Genomic DNA, 10,139 nt, shown 5'->3' with positions numbered 1-10,139 from the left:
GTTGGCGTCGGCACATTGATGAGGTCAGTGGTAAATGCAAAAGGGTGAATATCTTGCTTCGTTGTCTATCCGGCCAGGACTGGGGGGCCAGCAGAAGGTCGCTCCTGGGTATTTATCGGGCCGTCATGAGGGCGGCTATTGATTATGGCTGTATAGCCTACATGTCTGCGGCTGAGACTAACTTAAAGAAGCTTGATGTGGAGCAAGCCCAGGCCTTGCGCATCTGCTGTAGAGCTTTTAGGACCTCCCCTGTCTCGGCGCTGCAGGTTGAGTTGGGGGAATTGCCGTTACGGCTCCGGAGGCTAGAACTTCTGTTGGCTTACTGGGTGAATGTGCAAGGTCATACGAGCTCTCACCCGGTGAGGGACTTTCTCAGGGTTGATGGGGGGCAGAGTGAGGCTGGCGGTATGGTTTTCAGCCAGGTAGGAAATGCGAAGGCGCGGCTTGCGGGGGTTGGTGATCTGCGTGTGAGCCCGTCGGTGGCTTTGTCTGCTATAGCTCCGTGGAAGTTTGTCCCGGCTCCTGTTGATGTTAGCTTGCATGGCAAGCTTAGAGGAGTCGCTGGGAGGGCACCGCAGTTTGCCGTTCAAGCGCTCATCGATAAGCACTCAGGTGATGTGTTTATTTATACCGACGGGTCTAGGGATCCTGAGAGTGGGCGTACTGGCGCAGCTTATTTTGTGCCTGACCTGGGGCTAGCGGTCAAGAAGAGGTTGACAGATCGCCTTTCTGTTTTCACGTCGGAACTTATAGCGATACGGTTGGCGTTGGAATGGGCGGAATCTGCTTTGCAGTGTTGCGGCATTGTGGTGGCCTCTGACAGCCTTTCTGCATTGCAAAGCATTAAATCTGGGAAATCGGATTGCAGACAGGATGTGTTGAATGGCATCTTCTGTCTGATGCTCTCCCTGTCCAGGAAGGATGTGAGGGTTTCCTTCATTTGGGTCCCTGCGCATGTGGGGGTGGATGGTAACGAAATGGCTGATGCACTGGCTAAACGTTCCCTTCGGCGGCCATCAATTGATGTGGCGGTTGAGTTGGGCAAGTCTGAAATCAAGCCCGTTATCAAGAGTCATGTGGTCGGCCTTTGGCAGGAATTTTGGAGCCACTGTGTTACTGGACGGCATCTCTATCACATACAGGGTAGTGTGGGTCCTTGCGGGTCTATGGGCAGGAACGCGTGGGAGGAAAGGGCCTTCGCCCGCATGAGGATTGGCCATACTGGACTCAATTGGTCACTGAGTAGGATAGGCAAACATCCGACCGGTCTGTGTGGTCACTGTCGGGTGCCAGAGACTGTCGAGCATGTGCTGATTTGCTGTGAGGCTTATGATAGAGAAAGGGCCGGGTTGGCCTTGTGGTTTCGGAATAATGGGCGGGAGTTCAATCTGCGGAACGTTCTGGCGATCCAGTCACAGGGTTTGTGTCAGGCTGTGGTTGCTTACTTATGTAGCACAGGGCTGGGTAAACGTTTATAGAGGTGGGGGGTGTTGGAGACTGAGCCGAGGATGAGGAGCAAGAGGATGTTCTAACGCGCTTGGACTTCATGGGCCTAGAAACGCCAAAGTGATGGAAGAAGGACTTCTAAAGGATAAAACGACAGTACTTCCAAAGCACCGAACGTCAAAGAGGCCGAGGAAGGTGAAGAAGAGTCTCCCTGGAATAAAGCCGGTTGGTCTCTGACACAACAACTATTCTAGTCACAAAAACACATCATGACCTCATGGGCTTTGTAACGCCAAAGCAATGGGAGGAGTACTTTTACGGACTACGACAGAGTCTGAGGACTACGAAACGTCTGAGGAATAAAGTCTGGCGGTAATGCAACACTCGGATGCCAACCGCCATAAAACAACTACAACAAGAATAAAGTCTGGCTGTAATGTAACGCTTGGATACCAGCCGTCATAAAACACCAAAGAAGAAGTAGAAGTTTTGGTGAGCTGTGCATCAATAAAGTCTGGCGGTAATGCAACACTCGGATGCCAACCGCCATAAAACAACAACAACAACAACAACAACAATTGGATGCCAACCGCCATAAAACAACAACAACAACAACAACAACAACAACCTGCTTGTCTCCAGACTCTATGGAGATGCTTTGAATATTCCTCAGTATGGCATTAAACTTAAATTAGATCAAACACGGGATGCTGGGACATTGCCAAGTCCCTATGAACATTGTTTAATCTGTTTTTCTTTTATTTTTCTCTTACTGTAGCCCGTTGAGGCAACTGCTGTTGTGATTTTTGGCGTTACAAAAATAAATTGAATTGATTTGAATTAAAATTGTCTATCTCCATGGAGACATGCAGATGACCAAGCCAAGTTACAAGTCACATATTTTTTTCTATTTTCTTTAAATTTTTAGTCCTACAATAATCACCTCATGTTTGTCTTACAGGAAGTCCTCTCACTGTCTAGCACTATATCAAACACTTTTCTAGTTTATTTAACTATATTATATTGGCAAGGCCTTCCCTCAAACGTAGGGTTAAAATTGCCCCTGGCTGTATATTTTTTTTATCACTTTGGGAAAATAAATGTTCTGATTCTTCATGCCTTTGTCGGGCTGTACTCTGTACTATAGTCTTTGGTTTCCAGGTCAGAAATTCAAAGTAATCCAGTTGAAAAAGGTCTATGGGTTTTTAATGTTTCGTTTGTCATTTGTATTTGTTCCCTTTTACAGTTTTTTACGATTGAATAAACACTAAATCTAAAGTTTTGCCCAATTATCAAAACCTCACACTCAAGGAACAAAACTCAGCCTCAGATTTGCACTACTGTAAACACAATAAGTCAGTTCACACTTTGTGCAAAACAATACACACAGTGATTTGCAACAGTGAACACACTTGTGCATTTAGACACAGAAGTTTATCAAGATGTCACTTCCTTGCAATTCTAAAGCACTGACTGTCAAATGACCACACCCATGTGCCAATCCACTGAACACTGTCATCAGGCGCACAAACACAAGATCGCTTAATTGTAGACACACCAATCAGGTTTAACACTATAAAAATGAAGCAGGTGAGTTTATCAAACTTAACCAAAATGGAAGGAAGAGGAAGAGAGAAGATGAGAAGGAGGAAGAGGAGAAGGAGAAGTAGAAGGAGGCAGAGGCCGTGCCAGAGGTGGAGGTGGAGGTAGAGGTAGAGGAAGAGAAAGAGGAAGAGGAAGAGGAAGACTTCAAGCAGGAGGAAGAGGGGGAGAAGTTTGGGGGGTTCTTCTTTGTACTGGATAAAAAGTAATGTTCATGAAAATTGGGAAATGTTTTTTTTTCCGCCATGTTGGCTTGAGTATAATGGAAAAAAATAAATGACATTGTCAACAGCAATAGTCTTGTGTCCTGTGTGGTGTCTACAGTGATGCATCCAAGTGTGTGTAGTGTTCACTGTGTGTATTGTCTGCAAAAAGTGTGAGCAGACATTGTGTTACAGTTGTGCAAATCCAAGCGATGTTTTGCAAATTCTCTGTGTACTTCACCCATACGACTCTATGCACTTAGAAGCAGAATTAGCCGAAAGTATTTAAGGTTTTCCACAGCAGTGTGTAACTGGTGTAAACATAGTTAAGTCATATGCAACGTGTGTGTTTCATATGGTAAAAAATATGGTTTTGATAAATTAGTGTATAGTTTTTACAAGAGTGTTTCATTTTGCAAAGGAGCTAAGGTGTTTTGCTAATTGGTTTGTGGTTGTGCCAATTGTGTGTAGGGTTTTGCTAAATAAAACAAAACAATCAAAATTGTGTTTATTCAATTGTAAAAAACTGTAATGCCCCCAACGTTTGAAAGGGTTCAGACCACACTGTGTTCTGGTTTACTGTGGCACAAAGATGCAGAGTGTACTCAGTGTACTCTCAAAGAGAATCCTCTGCTCTCATGCAATTTCCATTTCCTTCTGGGCTCAAAATGAGCCACAACATTGTTCTTGAAATCAAAGAGAAATTAGAAGAATCACTTAGAAAAAACTCCTGCCTCCTGACAGCCAGAAGTGAACCAGGACCTGTAGGTCCAGCCCTAGGATACACAAGGAAAGTCTCCTCCAGGACAAAAACAGCATCATCTAATCCTCAGTGTTTTGCACATACTGAGGTGCTACAGCCTTGTGTTTTAGACTAATTTGGTTCTTGTTATTGGTCAAGACAAGTCAATCCTAAAGCCAAACCACTGTTATTAAAAACATGTTTTTTTTAATAAATGTTTAGTTTAGTTAGTAATGTTACCATAAAGAAATACATTTGTTTGATTGTTGTAAGCCCAGTTTTATTTACATTTGTGAAAAATATGTCCATTTTGATGTTACACACACAAAGGAGTGAATTTCATTAGATGGCACACGTGAGGAAATGAGGCAGGGGGTGTAATTGTAGTTTAAATCTGTGTTTTTGACAACGATGGAGGCAATTAAGTGCATCTGGAGACCTGTAAAGGGACGCCTGCAGATGTTGTGAAGAGCCATAAGTGCTGCACCGTCTGCCACTCAGGAGGAGACAAATAGGAGCGCAATGGGAGGTGTTTGTGAATTTACACTAGCAGAATCAAGGAGTACCACCAAAACACAAGTGTATTACCAGATTTAGCTAAAGTTACAATAAAAAAAAATGACTAAATCAGCTGTTGCTAGCAAGTCCCTCTAATTACATGAATAACCCCTTAAGTGTAGTTTAGAATTCCAGTTTTAGTTGTAAAACCCAACACAGATAAAGTGCAGCTTATATTTTCACTTACACAGTTGATGCATTAGCTTTGTTGCCTGCTTATTTGTGAAAGGACACGTTTTGTCCAGTTTACCTTTAGCTATAGCCTCTTTTCCAGTTGAATGAATTGGTCTGGTCACAGACCAGTGCTTCCTCAGTGAGTACTGAGTGTGGGCTGATATGGGACACGCAGCAGGGAGGAGTCGAAAACTTCCTGTGTGTTCTGTTATGCACAGTGCCCATACTCTCTCTGTCATCAATATTGAGTCAGTGGCGCACAGAGATCCATCACCAAATCCAATTCCACACACAGAATTCCAGGGTCCCAACAGAGTGGCTTTTCCCTTCTCTCTGCTTCTCCCCTTCTCACCGCTTTCCTCTCACATTATTCCAGGCCCCAGGAGAGTATTCTCCATCATGTCAATGTAATGTACCACACAGAGGCAATCATGCTGCTCTTCTGGCCACAGGGCCGAGGAGAAATGCAACTTTAGCACTTAATCATCTCAGCTATAGCACACACCACTCTGAGTCTGCGAGGATTCCACACAATATGAGTGCAGATCCCTGGCGGTGGCCTGCTGCTTGTGTATGGCTCTTCAGTTCCGGGCTCCTGCACTTGCATTTCCATTTGGAGATCAGTGAATATGCTGCCTTAGAATGACTGCTTATACATCAGCACAGCTCATGTGGAAAGAAACTCAGTTGGATGCAGTGGTACCTGCTGACACCAGCTGAAATATTTGGATTCATGAATGCTGCTCTCACTCCAAGGCAATCACAGTCATTCTAGTGTGATCAGTGTGAAGAAATGCTATAATCCCAAAGCAGAGTCTTTTTAATGCTGACTTGTAAGTCTTACTTGTATTATACCTTCATGTTTCTGATTGTTTTAGTTCCATCTGACATACCTGATTGGAGTTCAAAAAGACACTTAAGCAGAATCCAGTTTTTCTTTAATTCAATCATGTTTTTGTTGTATATTTACTGCTGCCATTTCGGAAGTTCACCCTTCACTGTGATTGGTTTAAACCACCTGTCACTCACTCAGAGCATCACAGTCTGACCAATAGGAGAAATTGGTGCAGGAAAGAATCAGTTTTTTAACATAGAGCTGCATAAACAAAAAAGCAGGGAGGTTTTTTTTTTGAGTGACCAAAAACTGATAAATAAATCAAATTAATTATTGGGATGGTTCCAAATAGAGTTGTTTGTACGCGCGTCAGAGTAAACCCCTTTAGTTTCCTTCTGACAAATGCTTGTGAAATCTACAATGAGCAAAGGGTTCAAGCAATACTTTAGGGAAAGTTTATGTGTTTCTTCACAAATAAAGCGCATTCTCCACCACCACACACAAACTGGACGTGTGCCATCCACCTCTCCAGAATACTAATGAGAGCGCTTACTGAGAGTCAACCACACTGACCTCAGATGTGCCAGATGGGGGCAGTGAGTAGGAGCAGAGAACAAACCAAATGTTACCTTTAACCCCATCTGACCCGTGCACTTTGATCTATAGCTGTTGGCATTCATCTCATTTGAAGAAACACAATGTCATACTGTACATCTTATATGGACATGAGAGCCAGTTGTCACAGTTACAGACATGCTAATTTGGTTATCTAGGAATGGCATACTACATAATTTAAAAAGTAAATCTATAACATAAAAAGATTAAATTCTGTTGCTGGATTTTGCAAAATACAAACTCCAGTCGTGGAAATGAACTGACCATCTGCTGCTCCATGTGACCAATAACCATTGACTATGGAAGGACCACTGTTTGTAAGTGACATTGCCACGTATACCTAAAAATGTCAAATATTGCCATGTATACCAAAAAATGGGTGAGATTGAAAAACATTATTTCAATGTTTCGGGGGCTCATCCTGCTGACGGTATTACTAACTGAATGAAGTATTGCATAAAACATGAATAGACTGTAAAATGAACCAATACCACATTACGCATTTGGGTGCACGGTGTCAGAGAGGTTAGAGGTTATTCTCAGGCCATGCATGTCTTTCCCATGCTACCGTGGGTTCTCTCTGGGTTCTCTGGCTTCCTCCCACAGTCCAAACACTTGCATGTGTTGGGTCAGTTGGTGACTCTATATTGCCCCTAGTGAATGAATGTGAGAGTGAATGGTTGACTGTGTGTCTTTGTCTCTGTATTAACCCTGCATGAGCCGGCCCCTGTCCAGGGTGTGCCCCGCCTACGGCCCAAAGTCTTCTCTGTCACCCGCAACCCTAATGGAAACAAGCGATAAAAAAATAATTAATCACATTACACTTGGCATATTTGATTTGCCATATATGTATTATTATTATCAATATTGTCAGTGTAATCCCTCATTCATCCTGGAGTGTTCCATTGTAGAAAAATATTCTGTTTTTGTCGCCAGGATAGATAAGATAAGATATTCCTTTCGACTGTCATCTAAGAGTGATTCTCAATCTGATGGAGAATGAGTCTTGGATGAGGATCAAAACGTCCTATTTTTAATGTACTCAATATCAAATGAATTTGACATGTATCTTCAAAACAACAATGGCGATGTTATTGATTGTTTGATATATCTGACACTTTTACAATGTATGAAGTTAAATTGATGAAGATTAATTCTGACATTTTCAAACCAGGTTGAAATCCGGGACTAAACTGGGTCCAAACATTGAGACTGCATCTGATGGCAAGATGGCATTTTGGTCAATCAGAGGAGAAAAGAAACTGCCATTTGGAAAGCATTTAGCGCAGTATTGTCCCTATGGAAGACCAACATTGCCACCTAGCATCTGTAAACAGGAGTGCATGGTCTGAGGGGCCATCATGTAGGCCTAGTAGTGTTTATATGTGTGTCTGATTTTTGGGATGTGAAAAAGAAGTCTATGGACAAATAACACTGCCTTAAAATGTTGTGTTTATTATGGTGCAGTAAATAATAGCATATTGCTCCATATCTGTCACATAAGGTGCAGTGTGTAGGGCAACAAGGGCTTCGAGGGGGTACCAGCTTGACCATTCACTTTTGATTGAATGACATAATGAATGTTGTATTTGTGCAGCAGCTTAGGCCTACCCTGGCGTTAGTTCTTTATCATTTCAAAACAAAAATTCGAGTCCATGTTATTGCTCTCACAGTGTGTTTGAGATGTGCACGGCAGTAGGTTACCACGGTAAAGTTTTAAAAGACACAGACAGATCAGTCAAAATAGTTTACAGTTTTCTGGAGCAGAGTGTGAGTGCTAGAGCAGGGGAATTTAGGGACTGTGGGGGCTTTACATAAAAGTGAGTTATGAGTTGCGAATAATAAGAATACTATTATGATTACTGCATGGCAACAAAAATAATTCAGTCCATCGAACGCATTTGTTCTCCTCATATTTATAACTCAAACCACGCTGCTTCAAAAATGACGTAATGTATAAGCCGTTTGTCACTGTCTCTGTTTGTGTCTCTCACAAATTTGGGTTGACTATTCGGTACTTGTTTATGAATAATAAAATCAGCAGTTCTACTTTGTTTATTTAGGCGAGGCGCAGATGTGCGTATCATGACTCTAACCCTGTCATACTGCGCCAAACATTTGTTTCGCTTCAATTTAACTTTTAGCAGCAAAGAAGGAGATTAGACCTGTCTGAAGCTTAAGTGCCTACATAATATGTCTGTAGACCTACTGCAATTCAAATTAATGACACAGTGACACCGATCCTTTGGTAACAACAGTTTATAATACTCTTTATTATAGTAGATTTGTAATTAATTAAAAGCATATGCGTCATAAACCTCGGAAAGCCTAAATCATTCTGAAAAGGCAAATGCAAACAGTAACAGCTTGATGCATACTGCAGCACATTTAACATAATGACTATTTAAATTATTAAACGTTAACTTTAACAACCTATGAGTAATTCATTATTATATTACATGATATTTTTACATTACATTTATAGCACACATGCAGGAAACACACAGTTCTGTTTCCGCCTCATACTTTCCACACACAGTCCACTGAAACCAGCAGTTCATGTGGTTTAGGTCGGTTTAAAACCAGCAGTTCATGTGGTGTAGGTCGGTTTGCAGCGCCTGTGTTTGGGTTCGGTCGTCCCCTCTCTGACACCTGCGGGTGCAGCAGCACCTGGAGCTCCTCAGACGTGCAGCAGATCAGCCTCTGTGAACTTGAGCTTGTTACACAGCACTTCAGCGAGCGCCAAACAATTGTGTCACAGAGGAGGCTTGTCCTGGTTGATTGTCTGGACTCTAGCGTTTTGCTTGAGTATAACTAATTAGCCATGTCAAAGCCCAATATATATTTTGCACTTTCAAAGGGGATTGTGTGGAAGGGGGTGCCTCTGAGCATTTCTAGCAGAAAACTAGAATTTCTGAAGAATGCAGATTGCAATTCCAGTCAAACTGTTTAATTCCCAGAACAAAAATAAATAAAAGTAAAAGCTAGACAAACACAAAACTAATGTTCCCCCTTTCTTCTCAAACATTCACTTAGTGTCCCTATATAAGAATCGGATGGGAGCGGTGTATAAATTCCAGCCCTTAACCCTGGGAGCTATGACTGACAGTCTGTACCCTCCACACATGGCCTCACTTACTGATGCTGTATTGAGATTTATTCCACAGCCTCTTCACACATTTGCATGGGCCACTCCTTCACTAGCACCTCATTGAATGATAACCACGCTCTGCTTGGTGGCCAAACTCCCAGAGCTTTTATGCAAGTCAAAGGGAAACATGGGAAACCTTAATTTACTCCAATTTTTCCCTAAAACACCAGACTAAAATGACCCCCATTTCAAACTGAAGCTGTTCCTGGACCTGGAGCACAAACGATTGGCTGGACTCTGTGTGAAGCTGAGACTCTGTAGTTTTGTATTCAGGATGATTTACTCTAATTATAAACGGAAACAAGCTATGCACAGAGGAAATCGGATTTTAAATTTGTTGTTAAATATAAATCAGAGTAAAGTGTCTGGAGGGATGATTGACACTAGTTTAAGCATTTGTTGAATTTTGACAATTCCTTTTTATAAGCTGAAGGTAAATTCACTAAACATTTTATTTAGGGCAGTGGCCCTAAATAAAATGTGGGTCTGGGGCTTGGGCCTTCAGTCAGGTCATACACAGTTCCACCAGAATTAATCCACCTCTTATTACCATAATTATGATGCCATGGCTCTAGACACTATACATTTAGAGAGAAACGCAGTTCTGCATCACCTTGTCCGCGCGTCCTCCACGCCGTTCTCCGTGCATGGACAACGCGTGGTCCGCGCCGATGTCCGCGTGTTCTCCGTGCCGATGTCCGCGTTGGAACTTTGAAAATGGGGAACGAATCCGCCTTTAACAGGCTTTGCAGCGTCAGGTCGGACGACCTCTCCTTACAATGTCTAACTTTTCTTGAAAAGTTCGTCTTGAGA

Source organism: Eucyclogobius newberryi, unplaced genomic scaffold (genome assembly GCF_026437365.1).
Source record: "Eucyclogobius newberryi isolate DKJ021-1_F unplaced genomic scaffold, fEucNew1.0.hap1 SCAF_19, whole genome shotgun sequence".
Taxonomy (NCBI): domain Eukaryota; kingdom Metazoa; phylum Chordata; class Actinopteri; order Gobiiformes; family Gobiidae; genus Eucyclogobius; species Eucyclogobius newberryi.
Note: the sequence above shows the minus strand (reverse complement) of the source record.